Below are 25602 nucleotides of genomic sequence, written 5' to 3'. Positions count from 1 at the left end.
TGCAGGTCACTACGGGAATGAAGCTGCCCACTGCCATCCAGGCACATCTTCCCAACCAGCTTCCCAGACTTTCCAGCATCCATCTTTCTCCATGACACACGTTGGGACCACCCCATCAGTTGGTTACCAGCAGCCAGTAGCTGTGTAGCCACTGCTGAGCTGGGCCAGCTGAGGTGATGCTGCTGAGGGGAAAGCTCTGTATCCCCTTACCAGTCCCTGGGCTCTGTATCCCCTTACCCATCCCTGGGCTCTGTATCCCCTTACCAATCCCTGGAGCCCTCCAGTCTTCTGGCTGCATTTTAACACCAGTGTGCTTGGACAAAGCAGGACATTTTTATTCTAACAGGAGCAGCCAGAACTTCAATGCTCAAATGTAAGGAGGGTCTGAGGGAAGAAAAAAACCCTAAAAAACTAAAAAAAAAAAAAAAAAAAAAAAAAGCAAGTTTTGGATATTCAGATGCTTTATTTTTGGAGTCAAGAGAAAAATGTTGTTGGTTTTATTTTCTGTAAGTATCTATTTCTGTTAAAAAAAAAGAAGAAGAAGAGAAAGGGGGATGGAACTGATGTTTTATTTCTGCCAAAAAAATGTAATTCATTTCTCCTTCATTGTTTCCAGAGTCCTTTGCCATTTCAAGAGGTTCTCACACCCACACAGGAGTCTCTTTTATAGCCAGGCAGCAGCAGACTCCTTCTGCATGACCCTTCGGCCGTTGTTGATTTATGAATTATTATTATTAATAGCATGCAGAAAAATTCCAAAACTTCAGGACTTTCCCTTCTTGCTCTTACAGTACAAATCCAAGAGTCTCCACGGAGCTTCCTTCATGTGTTGCGAGAAGTCCAAGAACTTTTCCATGCTTAATAAGGAGAGTGGATTTGGGGAGGAATGACAAAGTGTGTGCCTCTCCTTAGCCCTGCTTGTTATTGATTTATAACCTGCTGCTCCCATGTGCTCTGGAACCAGGATCAGATCAAAAGAGCAGTGATGTGATCACCTATCATTCTGAGGTGAGCAGGCAGTCTAGACTTAAACCCATTTCTGGATGACAAACAATTGCAAGCTCAAGACTGAGCAGATCTTGAATTTCAGATAGCCCAAACAGAGCCGTTCTGCTCAGCTAAATTCAGACCAGACCCAAGTTTGGATCACCTCTCTTAGCTTGCTCTGAGAAGCTGTTCCCCTGAAAGATAAACAGCCTGAACTTTCAGGAGAGTGTCCTCAAGCTGGCGTTTTAGGAGCAGGAGCATCCTCAGCCAGACAAACATCTCTTGATGAAACTAACAGGTGTCAGGAGCAAGCGTGGAAAATCCGGAGGGAAAAACCACGGGGGAATTGTTAGCAGAGCTGAGAGGGCTCGGAGTGACAGCCACGTAGCTGGTCTTGTTTAGATTAGCAGCTGAGGAAGGGAGTGTCCCCGAGGAGAATGTGTGCTCCTGGAGGAATCAAGGTGACCTCCCAGCATCCAGCAGGATGAGGTGCAGTCAGTTTGGGAGAAGAGACAATAGTTCCCTTGGATGTGGTTCTAGCCAGGTGTGAGTGGCATCGTGCAAAGGCAAGGGTAGAATGAGCCTTATCTTAGAATGAGAAGTATGGGAGGAATCTAGGGGAGAGGGAGAGAAACTGGGGAGTCAGAAGTGGTTTGGATCACCAGGATGGGTGAATTTATCTGTGTTGTCTCTACACATGCTCACCCATGCAGATGAACCTGCAGGTGTTTGTGTACCTCCAAGCCTCTTTTTAGAGGCTAATTTATTAATATTACATTTATATTTTGTGCTAGATTAATAATTTTACTATTTTTATCCTTATTAAATGCACTTCTAATATTACTATTCATGTCACATTCAATATTGCATCAATTTAAATTAATGTCAATGTCTCTTAAAAAAAAAAAAAAAAAAAGACAGTCTGGAATTTCATTAGGTGGAGCCAACAGAGGATATCAGATGGGAGAGTCCTCCTGAAAGAAAGCACAGAAATGAGTGAATCAAAAGGACAAGAAGTGGGAAAAGTGGCCAGATGGCTTGGCTGCAGCTGAGGCAACAAGGAGCAGAGTGAGATTAAGAAGCTGGGCTGCACATCAGAAAGCATGACCCTGTCAAGGGGAATTTTCCTTATTTTCTTCAGGGTATGCTCTTGGCATCTCAATGTAGAGGAGCAGAGGAGGTATCAACACCACTGGAGGCCAAGGTTTAGTTCTGTGGCCAAAGTTCTGTCCATCCTGGGGAGGAATACTTTGTGTGAGAGCCACACACCTCAGTCTCCTGCTCAGAGAGGTTTTCTGCATCCACCTGGGTACCAAAGAACACAAGGAGATGTCTCAGGTCCCTCTGACAGGATCATCTGTGGCTCTCCAGCTTCAGCAAGGTTCTGCTCTTTGTGGCTTCCAATGGAAAGTGATGCTCTGGGGGGAGAAGGCACTAGAGTGCTTTCTGCTTGAGTGGAAGATGTGTGGAAGATGTGTTCTGTGCCAGGCATCCCACCTCCAGGGGTGCCAGAGAAGAGATCCCAGTCCTCTCTTTCTCCCTGGATCTTCTTCCATTCTTATTCCCTTCGTAGGTCTCCCCGGTGCTGATAAATGTACCCAAAGATATCTCTCTGTCTTCTTTTTCTATTATTTTTTTTTTTTTGGTGCAAGCTCCATATCCTCTTTCAGAATCTTCCTCAAAGCCAAGTCCTTCTGGTATGACCCCACTTTTCTCAGCCAAAGAACAAGCCAGGGCACGGATGGTGGGTTGAAAGCTGGGTAGGAAAATGTTAGGTTGTACTGGCTGTCACCCAGCCTAACACTGGGCTCATCCAGCCAACCAGAACAAAGTTCACAGGCTGAAGGAAGGATGTTCAAATAAAGCAAAACAGAGCTGGAGTAGGAGGCATAATTGCCTCGGCTCTTCTTGGCTCTGCCAAAACCTTTGAGGGAATTAATCGCAGTGGAGCAGTGGCCTCTTCCCCAAAGTGGGGATAATTTTCATCTTCTGGAGAGGCAGAGTAAGTGCTTGGGAACAGAAAGCCTCTTGCAAACCAAGGAGGTAGAGTTCTGGCTCAACCCTTTTCTGAATCAGCTCCTTTCTACTGTTGCTGCTGTGCAGAGATGGAAGGGGGGGACAAGTTGCTGTCCCCGAGCTCATCCCTGTTCCTTTTCCACAGCAGTGGGGGAAGTGATGCCAAGCAAGGGGAGCAGGACCTAGATAGTTTGTCTTGAAGAGCAACACCTCTGCCTGCTCTGTGGAAAACCAACGACAGGAAAAATAGATGCAAAAGATCCTCCCCTATCTGTTCCTTGGCTCTTTGGGCTGGAAAGCAGCGTGATGGATTCTGTGGCCGTTTCCTAGACATTCCCTCCTTTAACCTTTCCTCCTTCCTGACCTCAAGAACACAGCCACCCCCCCAAGACGTGTCCCAGCAGTGACCCAAACCCAGCCCACCTGGAGGCTGTTCCCAGGACACAGCTTTCTCCCTTCATCTCTCCCTCCTACAGCCAGGATGAGCAGCTCAGGGATTAGGGAAAGATGAAATAGTGATACGAGGGGAAAGGGCCTCAAGCTGATCCAGGGGAGGTTAAGATTGGAAGTTGTGAATAATTTCTCCCTGGAAAGGGTTGTCAGGGCCTGGCCCAGGCTGCCCAGGGCAGGGCTGGAGTCCCCATCATCCCTGGAGGGGTTTCAGACCCTGGGGATGTGGGGATGAGGGACATGGGGTGGGGGTGGCCTTGGCAGTGCTGGGTTCAGGTTGGAATCAATGATCCTAAAGGTCTTTTCCAACCCAAATGGTTCTGTGGTGATCCTGTGATTCCCTCTGTCCTGTTTCCCCCTTCTCCCACCCCAGCACCAGGCTCTGCATTCCCACACCAGGAGCATCCAGCAGCTGGACCACCTCCCCCACATCCCCCTCCCAACTGAGCACATGTGGGACAGCTGGATGCTCTCTCCTCCCTGTCCCCCCCTTCCATCCTCCCTGCCTGCCCTCTCCTTTCCCTCCCCAGCCTGGAACTCAGCTTCCCCTGGCCAGGGCCACCCCAAAAGCCCCCCCAAAGCCTTGGAGGTGCCACTTTAGTTTCAGTCTTTGCAAGGATGGCTCAGAGCAGAATTCCTCCACCTCTCCTGTCCCATCCTACTCACAGCCAAGTGGGATGATGAGGACACAGTAGGGCCTGGGTAGGTTTTTTTGCTCTGTCTTGTCCCTCAGCCAACCTCTTTGACCTCTGGTTGAACCCAATAAAAGAGAGTGTGTTTGGAGCCTGTCCCTGCCAGTTTTACATCTGCGACCAGTTGCAATTTAAATTCCCTTTCTGTCTGGGAGAGGAAATAAGAGAGAAGCGAGGAAGAGTGATAGTTAAAATAAAATAAAATTTAAAAAAAGGTAAAAGATAAAAATTAAAATTTAAAAATTAAAAAGAAGTCGGATGGGAAGAAACCAAATCCAAAGAGATCTGAGGCAAACCTTGTGGTTGGAAAGAACTCGGCAAAAAGATGAATAAATCAGCCTTTCATAATACATTAATATCTTTCCTCTAAGAAAACAGTGGAAAAAAGTAACAGGGCTTTATCTTGGGTCCATTACTACTTCACGTGTAACCTCACAGCATCACTGTCAGGGTGAGAATGTGCTGAACATCTTGCTGACACTGGCTGGTAACGTGCTGAAAGCCCTGGTTTGACAGGTCATCAAGGCTCAACCCAAAGGGCAGGCCAGCACCCCAGTCGTGTGTCCATCACTCATCAGTCCATCAATATTTCACCACTGGCTCTGCTGGTGGAGGCCAATCTCATGAGTCTTGTTGCTTAAAACCCCTCTTGCCTCCTGCCAAGAGAATAAAAGGGGCACCCTCAAGGTAGCAGCAGCATCACCCCCAGACTGGGGTGGCTGGGGAGGGGCAGAGAGGCAAAACTTGCCCCGAGATGAGAGAGTTTGGACTCACTCATCACCAGATTTGTCACTGATCCTCTGAGAAAATCCTCTTGTCCTGGGGTCACTGAAACCTCAGAAAACAACTTTGAGCCCTGCCTGAGAGGCAAGATGGTGGAGTAGGAGAAAAGGAGATTTCTTCAGCTGAAGCAGCTTAGGAGCAGGGAGGGCACATTTCCCCCTGGAGGAACATTGCTCCTGAAGGCTTGATGCAGGTCTGGTGATTTCCTTGAGCTGTGATGTGTTCTGGCCCTGGGTGTCAGATCTGCCCTTCCCACTGTGCCATTGTTCTGCCTTTAGCCAGTGGCCTCCTCTGCCCTCCCTGAATTTATTCTGTCCTGCTGATGCTCAGATTTGGAGCACAAGAATTGTTGCTTCAGAGCCAGAAGTCCCCTCACCTGTTGCTTCTGCTTCTCTCCCAGCCAGACATTTGTGAAGAAGGGAAGGAAAAATATCTGCTGCACGTCTGATCTTTGCCCTGCTGCAGCTCTGCCTTAGATGGAGGTGCTGAGGCCCAACAGGAGCATCCTGTAACCCGGAGGTGTGCTGGCTGAAGGTAATTCAGGCTATCAAGCTGCAGATTTGTAAAGCCCTCAGTATAAATACACAGGAAAGGCTGGGTGACCAGGAGTGACAGAAATAGAGTGAAATCCAATAGTGCAAAGTGAAGCACTTGGAGACTGATAACAGGAATAGCTGCTCTAGGCTGTGGGCTCATCCAGTGGGAAGGTTGGAGCTCCAGGAGAAGGATGTGGTGGGTGTGTTCCTCCTGGCTCCCAGGCATCTCTGGGGTGGTGATCAGTGATGGAAAAGCAGGACACACAAAAGCTATTTACAGGGAAGTGTTAATGGCATGGGATAAGATCTCCCTTGGCACAGCAGAGACTGTTCTTGTGCTACATCACCAAAAAAGGGGAATTTGAACAGGAGCAGAGGTGGCAAAGGGCTCCCGTGGTGCTCAGGGGGACAGAAAGCCAATCAAAGGTGAGGGAACCTGGAGAGCTCGGGATGCTGAGCCTAGCACAAGGATGTGTTGCTCTCTATAAATACATCCTGGAGGTAAAAATCACAGGGAGAGAAGAGTTATTTAAGTGAAAGGACAGTGCTGGGAAAAGAACAAATGGGTATAAACAAGCCGGGAATATATTTGGTCTGGAAATTAATACAAGGTTTCTAAAATTCTCATCAGCTCTGAATATCTCTTCTGACTCCATCCTTCTCCCTGGCTTTGAACCCCAGGAAACAAATTCCTCCACTGTTGCTACGAGGTCATTACCCTCTCCTGTCTCTCTGCATCTTTCCCTGGGTATTTGGGTTTTTTTGCACTGGTTGTGTTGCTCAATTTATTTGTTCATATTTTCAAAGCCCTTCCTCCTCCAGTAACACCAGACTCAAACCCTCTCTCTGTTTTGTTTTTTCTTTCTTTTTTCCCCAGTTTCTGAGCTTCATCATCCCCACTTGTTACATTCTGAACCTGTCTGGGAAGCAAGGTTCCCAGCCACCTGGAAGCAGAGGGAAAAGGCCACAGGCTGTGGCTCAAGGTGTTCAGCCTCAACACAAAAACCTCTCTTCCATTCCAGGGAGCAGCACTGGGACAGGATCCTCAGAGAGGTGAGAAAGGAGGTGGCATCTCCATCCTCGGGGGGTTCCCAATCTTGGTTAAACCATCTCAGCTGAGGTGTTGGCAACCATCCTGCTCCAGGTGTAGTCTGGGCTGGGTTAGCTCCAGATCCCTTCCAACTGATGCTTCAGAGCTGCTCTGAAATCAAAGGGATCTGGGTGAGTTCTGCCCACGGGCCAGTTCTTCTCATGGCATCACCAGCCCAAGGAAAGTGATGGCTTTCTGAGTCACTTTTAGAATAACCAGGGGGCTGGTTGTGAAAGAGCTGTGTCATCTCCAGGCTGGTCCTGGGAGACCTGTGAGGATCTCCTAAAGGCATTGTGGGCTGCTTTATGGCAAGCAGAACAAGAATTTATAGGACTTACATTTGTAAATATATTATTAATAGGATTTATTTCCCAGAGAAGGACATTAATACTCAATTCTAAAACTTATATTAAAAATATTGCTCAGGAGTCCCACTGTATTTGCAAGACTGGCCACAGACAGCAGGACCAAGTGCATCCAGGCATGCTGAGAACTTAATAACTTAATCCCCCCCCCTTTTTTTTTCTTTTTTTTTTTTTTGGGATGGATGATCCATGTTTTGGGGCTGCAGACTCCCAGGTGGTGTGAGCTTGGGGTAGTGGTGGGGCTGCCAGGTTTCCTTTGGGAAACATGGGAAAGAGAGTCCCTGGGATTCCTGCCTCCTGGGGGCAAGCACTGCCCTTCTGGAGCTGATGTCAGCCCGGGACAAAACCTCGTGATGGTCAGGGCACATGATGTCATGTCTCCCTGCATCCAGTTGTCCTCAGGAGGACTTGGTCACCACCACCAACAAAGCTGCCCTACAAAACCCAGGGGCAGGGACGTGACAAACTCACCGCGCTCTCCCCTCCCTCTCATCCCTCCCCCTCCTGCTTGCGCAAAGCTGGGGCAGCAGCGGGGTGGGAAGCTAACAATTATCATTTTTGTTAATTAATTCTTGGCAGCCAGAACCCCCCGTTAATCACAGCTCCCTGCTTCAGCCCTGTTTCACTGGCTGTGACTTCAGAAAGCAGAGGGAGAAGGTGCCAGCACTTCTCACCCAGGTCCTGCAGGGGCAGACGCTACAGGATGCCCAGGCTCGGGCTGGAAACTCCGTGGTGGCATTAGCTGGAGGACAGCAAGGCCACAAAGCCTTGTCAGAGCATCCTTAAAATCCCTCTGGTGGATCAGACAGGGCCAAGGATCAAAGGGGAAGCTGCAGTCACCCCACTGTAAGATCCTACAGGAGGGAGCTGCACCCCAACCAAAGGAGAGGAAACGGGGACTGGAAGGCAGAGCAGGACCCAGCCAGCCTCACACACAAGTTCAAGGGCAGAGCTGGGAGCAGAATCAAAGGGTTGTGGGTCCTAGCACCAGGCTTTATCCACTGAGTGACATCTCCCAGCTGTGGCTGCAGCTCAGAGGGTGGAAATGCATTTCAGTACCAGGCATTGAATCCCTGGCCTGGCAAAGCAGCAACCTCAGCTTGAGCCTCCAGGTGCCAAATCACCCCTCTCATTCTCCTTCCTCCTATAACCTTTCCCTGCAGTAGTTTTGAGCTGAATCTCTTTGATTTTTTTCAAAATCAAAACTTGACCTAGGGAACTGTCAGTTTTGACACTTTCTTGTTTGCAGGCAAAACCAACCAAACAAAAAGCCCCAATCAACCACCCAACCAACCACCCAAACAAATATAAAAACCCCACAAAATAAAAAAAACCAGAACTAAATATTCTGACCCTGTTGAAACAGAATGCATTCACTTCTGTTCACCAGCTTTAAAAATGCTCCTATCAAATGTGACAAGGTCAGAGCCTGGACAACATGGCTCAGTTTTTAGAAGAACAGATAATTTTTATTGTGATTTGCAGGAAACTTCGGGCACAGAATAATTCTGTGTTTGTGTGTTCTTCCACTTGAGAACAAAACCAGATTTCAGCCTTGTGGCATTTCCTACCAAATCAAACGGAGCAGTTCCCACACAGCCATCCCCTTCAGGAAAGACAAGGAAGGGTTTGTTGAGTCATTGGCAGGAACAAGAGTTATCCAAAAAAACAAACAAAAAAAACCTAACCCAAACTTGAGCCAGGAGAAGGTTTGAACAAGGTTTCCACTCCAGCCCCAGAGGTCAGGTCAGCCCTGAACTGCTCTGTAAGTGGGAGCTGTGCTAAGAGCATCCCAAAGCCCAGGCAAGAACCTCGACACTGCCCACCCCAAAGAAGCTGGACCACAAAAAGTACCTTCCCTGCCTTCTGCTTTGGGGAAAGCTTTCCTGGAGGTGCTCTTCCAGCAGTGGAAAGGGAATGAGGTTGCCTACAACCTCCCCAGCAGCTTTGCCTTTCCAACCATTCACATTCCCTGCTCTGCTTTCCTTGGTCCAAATGTTCTGAAGCCTCCTGGGGGGAGAAAAAAGATGCAGATCCATCCTCACTCCTGCTTAGAGTGTGACTGCAGAGCAGAAACACAGAGCTGCCCTGGACTCCTGGAGTTGCACTCAGGTGAAGTGAAGATCAAGCAGATTCCAGGTCTCCTTTTCCATGCCAATCTGCTCTGCAGCCCTTGCTGCCTCCAGCCCCTCTCTCTGTTACTTTGGCCATGTCTGCTGAAGGGTGAGTTCATCCTGTGCTCCCCAGTGAGCTTAAGATCTCCTTGTTCCATAAATAACCTTTAGCACCTCATAAAAACAAACCATTTTTTAAAAAAGAGAAAGATACAGGCTGGGGAAATTGAGGATCTGGGGTTGCATGATGTATTAAAGCCTGTCCTGAAGCTTCTCCATCTCCTGTGCTGATAACTACTTCAATCTCAAGCCCAGGAGCACTGAGAGAACTAGAGATGGGTTTCTCCAGCCCCTGAAACAAAAGCAGGAAGAATCAAAACCTGTTTTTCACAGCCCTGACCCCCTGACCAACCTAATGATCCAAAAATCCATTTTTAGTTGCTCTGGGCCAGCTACAAAGACCTATTCCAGGTAGCACTGGATGAGGAAGGTGGTTGGTTGGTGTCCTGAGGCTCTCCTGGGGGGATGTGCCACCAGCCCTGTTCCCTCCCAGTCCCACAGAACATCCTCCCAGTTTCCTGGCTCCCTGAGGTGCTCACCCTCAAGGGATGCTCACCAGATCCTGACCCAGCTCACAAATCCTCGAGTTCCGGAGTGCCATAAAACACACATCCTACAGAGATGTGTCCCTGGCCTCTGCTCCCTCTCAGCTTTGCTTCTGTTTTCTTGAGCCGAGTCTGCATGATTTTCTCCAGTAGTTCAATCATATTTATTAGGAATTTATAGTTCTCTGTAGGGTTTTTACATTTAGCTGCCTACACTGGAAAACCACATTTTTATAGATGTTGGATACCACACCTTTTTCTGTGGCTCCTCAAAGCTTTTTTTTTTTTTTCTTCTCCCTTTTTGTGCTTAATATTCAGTTTCTGTAGCTTAGCCCCATTTTGTCTCTACCCTTTTGTTCCCATCCACCAACACTGCAAACTCCTTATCAAGAAAACAAACACCAGGTCATGTTTAAATGGCCGCAGTTCATCTGGGATTGGATCATCCTTGGCTGTCACTGCTGCTTGGCTCCAAGAGGGACCCAGAGAAGCAGGAAAAAGCCCGATTTGACAGCATTTGGAAGAGTCCAGCTGTGCAGGTCTGCAGGGATGGGAAGGGTCCCATCAGTCTGTAGGGTAGAAGCTCCCAAGGCTTGGTCTGCTTGGCAGACTTTTGGGGTGATGCTCAGGCTCGATGCTCTTCCCAACACTGGAGGTCCAAACCTGGAGTAAATCCCTGCTGGTCAATGATTATCTCCACTCTGCAGTTATTAAAAGCCTGATTTTCCATGAGCAAACAGACTGAACAGGGGCCAGGACCTTCTGAACCTCAGTGCCCTGGTTGTTTGGCTGGCAGCAGGTAAAATGGGAAGATAAAACACACCCATGGGATCTGCACCAAGGGCATCAGAGCTGTAAATCTGAGAGAAAAACCCCATTGGTCTGTCATTTCCTTAAGGACTCACTACAAATATAAAATGAAAAAGGAATGGCAGTGAGCTCATTCTGGGCAGAAGTTCAGTCCATTTAGCCCCTCCATTTAGCAGTGTTTAAAGGGGGCAATGTCATTCACAGTGTAGGGGAAAGAGCTTGGAGAGAGCCTACCCCAAGCCTGGGAAGGTCTTTCCCATAAAACTCAAGAGTAAATGTAATTTATTTCCTCAGAGACTGAAATGAAAAGGTCAGTGCAAAGTCAGCTTCAAGCCAGACACCCAAGAGGAGATTTTATCTCCCTGTGTACATCCATCTGTTCCACAGATCCTCCTAGGACCCCAAAACAACAGCAGAACTCTGGGAAAAGCTTCTCTGGGGTGTCTTTTTTTCCTGGTCCCTGTCAGAGTGATTTTGCATTTGAAGGGTTTGATGGTTTGGGTGGTGCCACAGCCTTTCCTAACATCACCAGTGGTGTTGGGTAGAAGATGAAGTCAAGGAGTCCAGGCTGGGGAAGTTGGATAAGATGCAGAAGTCCACATCCTTCACCAGCATTAAACTTTCACACTTGCTTGATGGGTGAGATCATAGCAAAGCCAAAAAAAAAAAAAGGGGGGAAACCAAACCTAGGGGGGATCAGAGAGGAGTGGAGCTGCTGAGGTACAACACAGTCTCAGGATTAAACCAGCAAACTGGAAGGCAGCTGGTTTTTTGCAGCCCCACCACCACATCTCTCTGTGAAGTCCTTTTTGCTGCTGTTATTTATTTGTATATATGAAATTTCTGCCAAAATAAGGAGCTGGTAGAGCAGATATCAGAGATCTATGTGCTTCCAGGGTGGAGCTTGGGACTGTGTGGCTACAAAGAGACCTGGTTCTTATAATCACAGACTCATTAGGGCTGGAAGGGATTCCTGGCATTTCTGGAGGTCTCCACTCACATCCCCAATGAAGAGTTGGTCTAGCTTTGAAGTCAGATGCAAATTCATCTTTTCTTTCTTTCTTTCTTTCTTTCTTTCTTTCTTTCTTTCTTTCTTTCTTTCTTTCTTTCTTTCTTTCTTTCTTTCTTTCTTTCTTTCTTTCTTTCTTTCTTTCTTTCTTTCTTTCTTTCTTTCTTTCTTTCTTTCTTTCTTTTCTTTCTTTCTTCTTTCTTTCTTCTTTCTTTCTTTCTTTCTTCCTTCCTTCCTTCCTTCCTTCCTTCCTTCCTTCCTTCCTTCCTTCCTTCCTTCCTTCCTTCCTTCCTTCCTTCCTTCCTTCCTTCCTTCCTTCCTTCCTTCCTTCCTTCCTTCCTTCCTTCCTTCCTTCCTTCCTTCCTTCCTTCCTTCCTTCCTTCCTTCCTTCCTTCCTTCCTTCCTTCCTTCCTTCCTTCCTTCCTTCCTTCCTTCCTTCCTTCCTTCCTTCCTTCCTTCCTTCCTTCCTTTCTTTCCTTTCTTTCCTTTCTTTCCTTTCTTTCCTTTCTTTCCTTTCTTTCCTTTCTTTCCTTTCTTTCTTTTTCCCCATTCTGCCTTTCCAAAAGGGGCCCCCTTGTTGTTACACCATTTCATGGAGCTACCAAACCATCAGCAAAGCTGTGGAGAAACAGCCAAGCAGAAATCTGAAGATGCTGAAGGTCATGCTACCAGCTACTCACACAGGGAAGGTCCTGGGAGGATGAAATGATGTTCTCAGGGCTACTCATGGATCCCGAGGACACTTGGAAACACACCTGGGAAATGAAGCTGCACAGTTACAGCTAGGAACTTAAATATAATGCAATTTTGCCCTGATCCATTTCTCTTTTTCTCCCCAAGCCTATGCCATCACCCATGGGAAGAATTAAGAGCTCCAGTAAAACTCCTGGGGAAGTGGCACTTTGTTCTGAGGAGCCAGCAAACAAACCAGGCTGCTCCATGGATACAACCTGGGAAAATCAGGAAACCTTAACCCCAGGAACACCCCCCCAGCCCTGACAGCACTGGGATCACTGCTCTGTGCTGGAAGCTCTCAGCCATGACCTATCTAATAACGCATCACTTCTTTTTATTAAGAGCCTGGAACCTACCAAAGCCTTCCTGTTCCCTTAATGGTCTTGGGTTAAATGAAAGAAACCACCAACAGCTCATTAATACCTCATTAGGAGGTGTGAATACAAGATGTAAAGGGAAGGTACAGTAAAGCAACCTTGAGGGAAAAGAATTGAAAAATCCAAGCCCTCCCAGCAACCTCCCATGCCAATTTATCAGTAAAGGCCACATCTCATCACTTCTGGCTTGCAGACACAAGCTCCTTTATTTGCTGTGAGTCAGACTGCAGAAATCATATTTATTCTGTAGTTCTGGCACAACTGCAGATACCAGGGGTAGGAAATGACACCAGCCAGATTTCAGGATTTCTAATTCACGGGAAATTTTGGCATTTGGAAATTTGCTTTTATTCTGACTAAGAAAATAAAATTCTTTCCTTCATCATTGCCTGTGACTGGAAATTCTGACTGAAAAAAAACCAACAAAAAACCCAAAAACCCCCCCAAAAAACCCAACACCCCCCCCCAACTTTGGAAATATTGACCTGAGAACTACTGTGGAAATCTGCAGTATTTGTAAGGCAGATCTTTTTAATAACAGATCTCCTTCAGCTGGGCTATTCATCTATTTCATTTCTTTTTCTTTTTTTTTTTTTTTTTCCCCTCAGGATTGTTTCTTTTCTATCATAAGAGAAAACAAACACGTGTTCTGAACACATAGGTTGAAGCTGATGGCAAGAGGAGCAAAAATAGAGGCAGTGGTCACCTTTCAGCTCATGGATTGTTCCTGTCCAGCTGAAAAGGTTCCACTGGGTATTTCTGATCTGATGACTTCTTGGTGCCTCCTTTTCCTGGCTCTAAGGACAAGACCAGTCCAGCTCTTGGTGTGATAGCAAGGAAGATTTAATCTCAAATTCCTAGGGCAAGAAATGAGAAATTGGCATTGAAAAAGAGCCTGAATTTTATGTTGTAAATAAGATTGATTTCAGCAAAAGCCTGAGCCCTGAGCACAGAGCTCATGGTGTCTGTAATCCCTCAATTCAACCGTGATGGCAAAACCTCTATAAAGTCACCTGCAGCCAGAGCAGCCCTGGGGAGACCAAAGCCATTTCTGCAAAATGATGTGTTGAAAATTTTGAAAAGCAGGTCCCACCCTTATACCTTGACCAGGAGGCTCTTTCACCAACCCTTCCAGTGTTGGGATAATTAAATAAAGCTCCTCCTCTCCATAGAGCACACAGGACACCGAGAGGCAAAGATGAGGCAACGCTGACGCCTTTTTTTTTTTTTTTTTTTTGCCAAAAACTTCCTTTTTTTTTTTTTTTTCAGAGTCCTCGGTTCAGTGGAGATAAATGGACTCTTCAGCACATAACTCATCTCCTTGTAGCACAGATATTCCTGTTGGGTCAATGATTCAACCCCTGGCTGTGCCTCACACCCTGCCCGAGGGCGCCTGCGATGACTCTGCTGGGTGCATGAATCTGCACTGAGGGAAGTTCAGCTCATCCAGCTGCAGGGGTAAGATTCCCATTCAGATGGAAACAGCAATTTGTAGGAAGGCTGAACACCACCTCTGCGCTGCAAACGTTTCCATTTAAATCTAAAAATGGGGATTTTGAGGCAGAGAAAGGAAAGCTTTACGTTGTAAGGAGGTTGCTGGGAGGGGTTGAGCTTTGGGGATGGGGTGGCCCATCCCATTGGAATATCATTGACATCCCGTTCCCAAAGCTTTCTGTCAGTGGAAAGACGTGATAAAATGGGTCCTTTTTGCAACAAAGAAAGAAGCAAATGACAACCAGGCTTGCTGGCTGTCACGCTGCACCTCAGGAGATCCTGAGGTCCTCCAGACACTTTCTTCCTACAAACATCAACCAACGCTCCCGCCACAAAGAGGCTGAGGAGCAACACTGCACCCATCACTGTCGGGATGTCCTCACTGAGCTCAACAGCTGGATTTCCAGAGACGCTGAAAAAAGCAGAGGAAGGTGTTCACCTTGTTGGGGGGGAGCAGAGGAGAAGGGGGAAAGAAGAAGGAAAAAAAGTAATCAAACAGCTTGGGACCCCTGCAGCTGCCAGAACGATGCTGTTTGTGATTCCCTGTTAAAACCTTGTCAGCAGCAGTGCTCCTGGGCTATCGTGGGAAGGCCATGATCTAAAGGCTGTTGAAGTCAGTAAAAAGACTCCCGTTGACCTCAGCGGGCTGAGTTTTATCCTCTGAGCCCAGGAGGACTCCAGCTGCGGTTTCAGAGCTGCTGGTGGTCCCTGTGCCTGTGGTGAGTGGGCTGCATCTGGGCCACAGGAGCACATTAAGCAGAAAGACATATGAGCTACCAAGTCTGCATTTCCGAAGCTTGATTGGGTGTGCAGTGGTTTGCAAGAAAATTTGAGGGTTTGGCAAGGTTCTTCCAAAAAGAAATCTGGGAATTTGTGATCTGGTACCTTCTCTAAAGGCTTTTTATGGGGAGCATGTGCCAGGACTGTTCCCTGTATTCTGACAATGCTTTCTCTGAGGCTGGGCATAGCTTCTTGACCTTGTTCCAGTCTCTGCTTTCCTAGAAATCCCTTATGGAGCCCCAGGGAAGAGATAAAACTCAGACCTGCAGCCCGAGCCCGGTACCTCTCATTCCATCACCGAAATGGTTGCCCAGAAGGTTGGGTGAGTTTTATTTTCTTGTTTTCCCCTTTCCTTCCATGGGGTGTGTGAGCCATAGGTATATACCCTTGCAATCCCTTTTAGCTTTTCATTCCCTGCATAATTAGAAGGGAATGAACTCCTACTCACCCGTCCCTTGATTGAGGGAAAACTGCCTCATGCCCAGGCTTTTCTGAGTGAAAATCCCCTCCTGTTACAACATCTCCCTGTTACAGGAATCCCAGTTAAAACTAAGAGTTTCCTCTAATGATCTTCACACCAGACTTTCCCTGATTGGCTCGAAGAGACTTGAGAGGAAAAGATTTCATCCCACAAGCTCACCCCGGGACCAAAATCAATCCCTTTTAGGTTTTTTAACATCTCAAGCGTGGACATCACCACCGTGGGACCAGATTTGAGCAGTGGGCTTGGAAATGCCAATGGGAACAGGGCTGCTGTAGCCATCAGGTCCATGCTCACCCATCCCAGGGCTTCATTAACCCTCACCCACAGCCTTTGCAGAGCTGTTCCAACACCACAATCCCAAACTGGTCAAGGCTGCTGCTTTCCAGGGTGCCTTCTCCAGTCTCCTGTGATTTGCATTCTTCATTTCCCAACTCACTGGCCATGAGTTTGCCTGCCTTGTAAATCATAGGCTGCAAAACAAAGGAGGTGCCCAAGGGATCCAGAGTGCCTGGGTGCAGATGACCTGGTCCTGATGGTTTTCAGCAGGTTCCTGGGGACTGCAAGGTTTTAGGTGGTGCCAGCAATAGCTCTTGGATCAATAAAAGATGTTGGTAAAGGTGTTGGATAGAAATGGGATGGGGTGGATTGCTGTGAGGCCTCTTGTAGGTGTGTTTCAGGCAGATCCCCTGCACACAGATCATTTCTGAGATCCATCCAGCAGCCAGTTTTAACCCGTTTCAAAATCAAGTTCTGTGAACCTTACCAGTAACCTCTGAAAATTATTCCCATTCTTTTTCCCCATTTCTCTTCCTCACCAGAGGTTTCCTACACCACACAGCACCACAAAGAAAGGATTCAGCATTTAGCATAACAGGGAGGGATGGAGCTGGGAACAAATGGTGGGTGCTAGGAATCTGCTCTGCTGCCAGCAAGGTGGTTGGTTTCCTTGGCAGCTCACCTGCTTTGGGAAGTGCCAGATTCTGCCCATTTTTTTTCCCTTCCTCCCACCCCCTTTCCCTGCTGAACTGTGCTGTGAAGGCCAACTTAACTATTCAAACAGACAGAGAAATGTCTCTGGGAACACTGAGCATCTTTTAAAATTATTCCAATTGTTTCTCATTGGGGAAAATGAGCAGCAGGGATCCAGGCCCCGGTTAGGAGCTCCCTACAACGTGGCTTCCATTTCTTTTCCATAATTCTAATGATTTGGATGCATCTCTCTTCCCTAACCCTATGTCTCTCCCTGTCAGTTGGAATCTTCAGTGATTTCCTTCCCAGTTCTGAAAGGGACTTTAGGCAGGGGTCACCCAGCCTTGCAGGGACCAGAGGAGAGGTAGTGAGGTCTGCAAGAAATTAAATTGTGTCATAGACATCTGGTGAAAAGCCAACTGGCATCCCCTTAGCACCCCCATAGCTAAATCACATTGATCTTCAGGGTTCTCATGGCCATGCATTCCACCAGATTTAACTTCTCTCTCTCTCCTTTTTTTTTTCCCTCTCTCTCTCTTTTCTGCAAGCACATTTTTGTCTATCAACCCCCGTGCAAACCTGTCTGGAAAAGCAGTCATATCCCTGACCTTCATTCCAGCCTCAATTCTCCTATGACCCTGCACTGCTCTGACAGACAGATATTAATTTTCTTTCAGCTTGTCTGCCTGGCTTTCTTTAAATAGTGGCAAGAGGAGCTTCCTCCTCTCGTCACTCAGAAATCAGACAGCACACAGAAACCTGAGATTTTTAATTCCTTATACTCCTCATCCACATTCTCACTCCGTGCTAAACACTCCTCTGTGAGGCATTCTTTAACCAAACATGTTGACACCTAGAAAGGGAGAAAATAAAATAAAAAGAAACCAAAATTAAATAAATTTTCAAAAGCCCAGGCCCTAAATAGGGAAAAATGAAATATAAATCCCAGCTTCAGATTCATTCCAGGCATCTGAACCATGGTGAGATGTGTCTCTGCACGGTGTGGGCACTGTGTGCATGGCAGGGAGAAGAGGGATTGCTCTCCCAGGGTGTCTGGAAGGGCACATTAGCTCCAGGAAAATTCCTACCAAGTTGCACATTCCCTCTTTTGCTTATGGATGGGATGGAAGGGCACGAGGCAAGGATGGAGAGCTGCAAAGCTCTGCTTCCTGGGGCTGATGTAGGAATATGTAGGATATATCAGGGATATCAGGAGTGGGACAGGAGAGAACCCTTCATGCCCAGCCCATGAAGAGCAAGCTTCTCACCACTGAGGTATTTATAATATAAATAATGCAGCAGAGGACTCCTAGTGAGAGGGCTTCAAAGGTAGATCTGACACAGGGAGCAATCATGTTTGGAAAGGGAGGAAAAAAGGCTTTTTGGGGGAGGTTCAGGCCTGCTGGCTGCATCACCTTTCCCTTCTACATCAGAGACTGGGATCCAGTCGTGCCCTCAAAACCTTCATCATCTCCCTGGGCCAGAAACCACAGGGTTAAGCCAGGCACAAAAATCAGCCAGGTTTTTGCTGAAAGAAACAAAAAACAAAACCAAAAAAATCAACAACAACAACAAGAAGAAGAAAAAAACAAACCAAAACCAAACCAACCAACCAAAAACCCCAACCAGAATTACAATTAAGCCCCTGCTTAGAATTAAGAATTCAAATCATTATCAAATGACCAGTTTGTTTTCCTGAAGGGCTGGGTTGGTACCTCGTGGGCTTCAAAGGCAAATGCTGTGTTTGGTGGCAATGAGGACTGAGCATCCTTGGTCCCAGCCATCCTCTGCCTCCCATCCCCACTTGCAGCTCCCATGGGAAGGCTTTGCTGGGTCTGGGTGGATCTGGAGCCTGGGTGGTTACCTGCTGTGGCAGGAGTCACTAGATGGCAATGTTACCCATGCTCACCACAGGTTGGGTTTTGTTCTTGTGATGAAGAAACACTTATTTTTGCACCAGTTTGTTGCTTGGTGGTCCTCGGAGAGAAGCTGTGGGAGGCAGCACAGGATTTCATCCCCGTTGTAGCTGTTGAAAGTAAATTCTTGGAAAGAAAAACCCAACCCGAGGAGGTTGGTGTGGAAGGTGGTGTCCATTCCCAGGGCTGCAGGCTGATCGACTTCATTGCTTTTTTTCCAGACCAGGGTTCAAATATAAGAACTAAATGGACCCAAATTACCCTGAATTCCCTCATGTAATTATTTCTTCACTGGCTGGACAAAGCTTCATTTTTCTCTACCCCTTATGCTGCATATTCTAGTAAATTAAACAGGGACAGGGCACAAGAACTGGGTCATTGAGTCCCTGACATTGCACAAGGCGTCCCTGGTCACCTCCAGCCCAAGCCAACCAGCTCATTCCCAGACTGTTCTTGGGCACATTTTGGAAGTTAGTAGAGCCCAAGGCCCAGGCCTGTCAGGGAATCTGAAGGCAGCCACCTTGTCCTGGAAAATGAGAGAGTTTAATCACACAGATGTGATCATTCTGTACCGATGGATCCAGGCCAGGGAATGGTCCCAGCTACGTTGAGCTTCTTAGCATCCACGTAACCTTAGTGCCTGAAATGGAGCAAAGCAAAAGGAGGAGACCTTGGGGTGGCCACGTAGCATGTTTTGGAAAAAACAACAACAACAAAACCCAACAAAACCAAGAGTGAAACAGAAGATTACTGCTTGATATATGCTGAGGCTCTGACTGTCTGACTATCTCCCTTCCCTATGTGTTTCAAATTAGGAAGCTTATCCAAGGTGGATTGAAGAGAGGCTGAGCTGCCGTCCCAGTTGCTGTCATCAGATGGAGCTTGATGTATCCCAGGAGCAGTTTGGTGGCAGGCTCCTATTCCTGACAGATGAAATTATTCCGTAATGAAATTAGATGAGGAATTTAGCTTTACATGGGGAGGGCTGGGATCTGCCTCTCTACGCAATGTAAATCTAAACTCCTGCTAATTTCTCCAAGTCCCACTCTCCTGAGGGGGAAAGGGCCTCTCTCCTCCTGTTTACATTTTCCTAATTACCTCATTTGTTCTGTGTTTACTGAGGGATTGGGTTCTTAAGAGGCCAGCAGGAGACATCACAATACGACCAGGATGGCCCTTGATTGAAGAGGCCCTGAGCAGACCTAAGGAGAGGATCAGATGGCAGAGATGGGGATATGCTAATTATCCACAAGAATGTCAGGGCTTTAAACACCAGCCATGGAGCTGGGGGCATGGAAAGAGGCAGAAAAAAAAAATCCAAACCATCCCAGGCCATGCAAGAAGTGGGAAATACTCCCTACCTGTGCAACTGCATCAGTGGAGGAGAAGGCTCCAGGGAGCAGATCCTGGGAGATTTTTCCTTCCCAATCGAAGTCCCCAGACAGCAGGAGCTGTGCTTTGAGTCTCCTGATTTAGCACCAACAAGAAACGTGGAGCAGCCCAAAACAACCCAAGGCAAGGACCAGCAAAGGTTGCTGAGGGCACAGCATGGTCAGTGTGGCCCATCTGCTGCTGGGGATCATCCCCATGTTGCTTTCCTGGCTCCAGGAATATCTCCCCTGCATCCTGGACTCCCTTTGGGTGACACGAAACACCCCAGGAGCATTCTGGTCACTTTCTTTTGGGGCAGTTTCCTCATCTTTGTTTCACTTTGCATGAGAAGTGTGAGAGACACTGGTCCAGCTGTGAAATCTCTGAGGACTGGTCAGTTGTAAAAGGAAGCCAAGCTCAGACATATTCATGGTGCTTTGAAACATCAGGGCCTCGGGTTCCAGCTCCAGGCTTGATCAAGTCTTGCTGAGCAGCTCTGGTTGGGTAACAGGGATAAAATTCACCAGGAGAAACTGCACTCAGTGGTGATCCCAGTATCTCCCAGTGCCTGGTGCTGGGACTGAGGCTCCCAGTTTGGGCTGGGCTTTTTGTGGGTTTCAAGAGTGGCAGCAGACTGATCCCTGGGCTGACCCATGACCACAGGGGTCCAGCAACATCATCTCCACACCAGCATCATCATCTCCACACCAGCATCATCATCTCCACACCAGCAACATCTCCACAGCAAAACCCTCAGCCCCTTGCTGGAACCTGGTGACCTTGACATGAGCTTGTGGTTTTTCCTGGAGAAAAAGGGACAATTCAGTTCAAAGTACTCAAAATAACAGTGAGGCTGCCTGACACTTTCCCAGATCAGTTTATGAAGCACTGTGGGTTTCCCATGTCCTCAGGCAAGGTATAAACACATGGCAAGCTGAAGAGTGGGAAGCAGGCTGGGTCAGACCAAGTGGGTAGTGCTGGAGGGTTGTCTTGAAGCAATGTTCATCCTCACTGTCTGTCTGCTCTGGAGCCCTGAGTGAATGAACTGAATTTCTGAGTGAAATTGTGTCCTTCACAGGGAGAATCAGCAAGTTTCCTGCAGTGTGGAATATCACTAGACCATGGGTCTGGGGCAAAACAGGAGTTAAAGAGAACCTGTAGACATAGATAATGAAAGAAGAATCAGCACATCCCCTGTACATTATAGTCTTGACCTCGTTTCAACCAAGAAATAGAAGATGTGGATTCAAGGTTTTCTCAACCTGAAGAAGATCAAATCCATAGCTACCTATTTTTAGAAGCATGTTTTATTCTTGGTGCTGCCCAGGGGGAGAGATGGGTCACTTAGAGTGTCCTGAGGGACAGGGGACAGGTATGTAAGTGGGGATGACAAACTCTGTGGCCAGGGGACATGTTCTCCTCATTACCTGGACAAAAACCTTAGGTGACCACGAATCACAGGAGCTCAGCTCCTCCTGAGAATCCAACCCTTCCTTGCTTTCCTTCTTCTTTTCCAAGCCTCACAAGTGGCTAGGCTGTAGTTTCACTGACCAGCTTGGCATGGGAGATAAAGTCAGGAATCTTGCTCTGCTCTCAGCCAGCATTGCTGGTCCTGTTGTCCTCTTGAAGAAACCAAATGTCCACACTTCCATCCCTCCATTTGTAGAAGAGATGTGATGTGCACCAGGAGGGAACAAAGGCTCATTTCTCAGAAAGCCTGGAATGATGGGTGATTTATTCTTTAATGTCATTTTTATTTTATTCAAATCGAGTTGCTCTCACTGTGGTTTCAGCATTCAGTCCTAATGCCCCCAGTACAGTCTAGAATGTGGATAGCTTTGTGCCTGTTAAAATCAGTAACTGAGCTTTGCAGTGAATCAGGACCAGAGACCTCACCAGAAATCCAGGAATGGTCTCTAAGAGAAAGATTTACAGCTATTCCAGCTAACAAACAATCCAGGGCCCCTGCCTGTCCCTGGGGGGACCTGGCACGACCTGGGCTCCCCCCACTCACCTGAAGAGGTTTCTCCCCTAACCAAGGTGTCTCTGTGTGTGTCTCCAGGACAGCAGCCACCTCGGGGACTTCTGTCTGTGTGCTCTTCCCACCCTGAGATCCTGCAGAAGACCAAGCATCTTGGTGTTATTTACCATCAGTCACACCAGGTATGAGTGGCCACAGGAATGAATCCCCTGGAGAGTTTTTTTCTCTGCATCCACACTCCTGGTGTTCAGAGCATTCACAGGTAAATTGTACCAGGGTTAGCTAAGGTAGGACTAGGATTAGTTTCATTCCAATTAACTTAACACTGTCTGTGGAAAAGCAAAGTGATTGATGCTTCTGTCAAACCCAATCATCCTGTGCATCACACTGTTATGACTATCTCTCTCTAAATTAAAAAATCCAAACCTTAAAAGCTTTAAAAATCACAACTATGGCTAAGGTCTGGCACCTGCTTTGTGGATATAAGACCTCCATCTGTAAACTCTTGCAGCAGAAGCATTAATAACTCTTTTCTGTGCACATTTTGGTCTACACAAGCAGGAACACCAAGTGTGCACCTGCCTTAATGAAGAAGCAAAGCCATTTTGACTCCTTTGCTGGAAGAGAGGAGCTGTTTCCACATTCCCACTCTTTCCAGCAAGTCAGGTCCCTTTCCTCAGCAGCCATGGCACTGTTTGCTGTTCATGTTATCAGGGATCCCTTCAAAACGCAAGTGGAGCAGAACCAGAAAAGCAGTAAGCAAGCCAGGACAATAGCCTATAGACCTGGGTGGGCCACTCATTCCAGTAATGGTAATTTTTAAAGTTTAGGATCTTCAAGGCCAGCTCTCTGCTGTTGCAGTCACCACCTCATAAACTTAGCAAGTTCCAGGAATTCATTTATTTGCTCCCCTTGGAAGACTGGTCCAAAATCTCACTGCTCCAGTGGTTAAAAAACATCTTCCACTTTCCAACCTAAATTTATTCATGACCAGTTTATCCCCATCTGTTCCGATGCCAACGCTGTCTTTAAGTTTCAATAGGTTTTTTCTTTTCCCCTCCCTGGTGCTGAACTCCTATTTATAAAGTGTGATCATATTTTCTCCAAGCTTGTGTTTTGCTGAGCTAAACAACTCGAAGTCCTTTGAGTCTCCCAAGCAGGGCACTCCCTGCCTCTGATGCTCGGTGTTGCCCTTCTCTGCACCTGGTCCAGGTTGAATTCTTGGTCCTTAAACACAATAACCTAAAATTAAACCTTGGAGTCCAGCAGCTTTGTGCAGTGCCACTAACTCCAGGCTGGAGATGTCCCTGCTGCAGACACCTCCCTTTCCCAGTCACCATGCTCCATCTCAGGCTTGGTACAACCCTTCCTCTGCTGCTGGGAGACTCCTGCCTGGTCTCCACCTTTGCCATTTCTTTTCCTCTGCCAAAGCAGCTCCAGTGTTTTCCTAGAACTGTGGGAAAGCCTTTACCTGAACCATGGGCAGACTGGTTATGCTGGTGATGGTCATCCTGAGGTCAAACAGGCAGAGGAGGGGACACAGAAATGATTGGAGGGCTGAAGCATCTCTGCTGGGAGGAAAGGCTGGGAGAGAGGGGGTTGTTCAGCCTGGAGAAGAGAAGGCTCCAGGGACACCTTATTGCCTTCCAGTGCCTGAAGGGGACCTATGAGGAAGATGGGGACAAACTTTTTAGCAATGCCTGTAGTGACAGGACAAGGGCTGATGGTTTTGAATTGAAAGAGGAGAGATTTAGAATAGATATAAGGAATAAATTTTTCACAGTGAGGGTGGTGAAACCTTGGCCAAGGTTTCCCAGAGAGGTGGGAGATGCTATGGAAGCATCCCAGGTCAGGTTGGACAGGGCTGTGAGCAACCTGATGTCCCTGCTCATTGCAAGGACTATTGGACTAGGTGAGCTTTAAAGGTCTCTTCCAACCTGAACCACCCTATGATTCTAATATCCAGCATCTTTGTTTCCCCCACATCAATGAGGAAAACTCTTTCCCCCCACTTTTAGTGTTGGGTCCTCTTGTACTTTTAATTTGAGAAGCCCTCCTGCTCGTGGTAGCCCAGCTCTTCATCCACTCTGCCTCATTTGCTCCTTCCTTAAAAGGGAACCCAAGCATTTCAGTCCATATTAGAGCAAAATATGTGGTGTGGGTGATCTGTGGGGGCAAAGTGGCAGAGCAAGAGAGAAAGGAACGTGTTTGGTGGATGCACAACGTTACCTCTGAGTCCCCTCAGCACCAGCAGACATTTCACATGATGCTGAAAATGGGCAGAACCCGGAGGTGCCGTTTCCTCCTCCCAGTAAAACAGAAACCAAGTCCAAGAAGCTTGGAGGAGCCCGTGGCATGGATCCCGGGGATGGAGAGCAAATGCCATGGTCTTTCCAGCTGAGCCATTTGCTGTGACTCACTCCTGTGACTCAGAGGAGCAGAGAGGAGAAGGGGAGGAGAGAAGGAAGAGCTGCCACCTCTTCCCTCAGCCTGGTCCCCAGAGCTGTGTTGAGCAGAATTTATCATCAGGAAGTGGCACAAAAAGTCCATTTCAAGGCACTAAAAGGAATTTACCTTCTGCTGACATGGCAGGAACCTCTCTGTTCTGTCCCTGGCCACCAAAGCTCCACGTTCTGTGGGAGCCCACAGGGGGTTCTGTTGCCACTTTAGAGGTTGGTAAACTGAGGCACGGGTGAGGCTGACATTGCCTACCAGCCAAACCAGGGGTGCAGTGCTGCTGCCTCTGCTCCTCAAGGTGTTGGACACTTTGAACCCAGGCTGGGTTCTACTCAAATCTTCTCAGCTGTGGGAGTGTTGGAGGAGGCTCAGTCCCCCCTCCTGCCTCCTCTGGAAGAAAGGGGAGCTGACCCCCCAGGAGCTGGGTGCCACCTCATGTCCCTGTCACCCTACCAAGGGGAAAGTGTCCAAGCAGAAGTGACAATGAGGGCAAGGTGCACTCTCTGAAGGGAACACACACGTTTGCTGCTCATCTTGCAAGCCCAAACCTGACACCCACCAGGGGAGTTTCTCTCTCCTTCTTTTTGGTTCTGGATGAGGAACATTTCTTTCAGATTTCTCTTAGTTTGTTTTTTGTTTCTTTTTTTTTTTTTTTTTTTTCTGGTTCTTTTCTTTAATGCTTCACTTGAGAGGCTATAGGCAATCAGGGCTATAATACAGGGAGCTCAAGGAAATTGCAAGTGACTCAGGAGGATGCAGAACATTTCATCTAAACAACTCAGCTCCTCACTGCAACATTTTCCATAGTCAGAGCCACATGGCTCTGGAAATCCCACCAAATGCTGAAAGGGATGGAAAGAAATGACAAATATCTTATGAACTTCTCCTTGGCCTGGCACTAGAAACAGTCATGGGCCAAAGGCAGGTCAGAGGGGATGGAGCCAACTGTGGTGAAAAGCAGAGCAGCGAGTTCACAATTGTTCTTTCAGGAATACAGGACTGGTTGGGTCCTCCTTGGTTACTCAGTTGTCTCTTGGGGAAGGTTTTACCCAAGAGGTAGAGCAGAGGTGTTGAGCTTTCTCCTCTTCTGGCAAAAACTCAGAGGAACATTAGGGAAATAAGTTATTCCTCTTCCTCCATCAGCAAAATGGAGAGCTGAGTCTCCATGAAATGAAAAAGGCTCTGGAGCCAACTGGAATGCTCAGGTGGTGTCAGTGGAGAGAAGCATGTTTCAAACTTGGACCAGGGTTTAGTTTGCAGGTACCCCCTCCTCTCACCTGTGGAAAGATTGGGTTGGACATGGAAGTCACTGGGAAGCCAGTAAGTGGATCCTCAGAACTGGTCCACATCCCCCTAAAGCACATTTGGGGATGAGCTTTCCAGCAGTGCCTGCAGTGACAGCACAAGGGGTGATGGTTTTTAACCAAAAGAGGGGAGGTTCAGACTCGATGGAAGGATATAAGGCACAGGGAGGACATTTTTACAGTGACAGTGGTAAAAGCCTGGCCCAGGTTGACAAAGAGGTGGTAGAAACCCCATCCAAGGCCAGGCTGGATGGGGCTCTGAGCAACCTGATCTAGT

This window comes from Calypte anna, chromosome 4B, assembly GCF_003957555.1.
Source record: "Calypte anna isolate BGI_N300 chromosome 4B, bCalAnn1_v1.p, whole genome shotgun sequence".
NCBI lineage: Eukaryota > Metazoa > Chordata > Aves > Apodiformes > Trochilidae > Calypte > Calypte anna.
Note: the sequence above shows the minus strand (reverse complement) of the source record.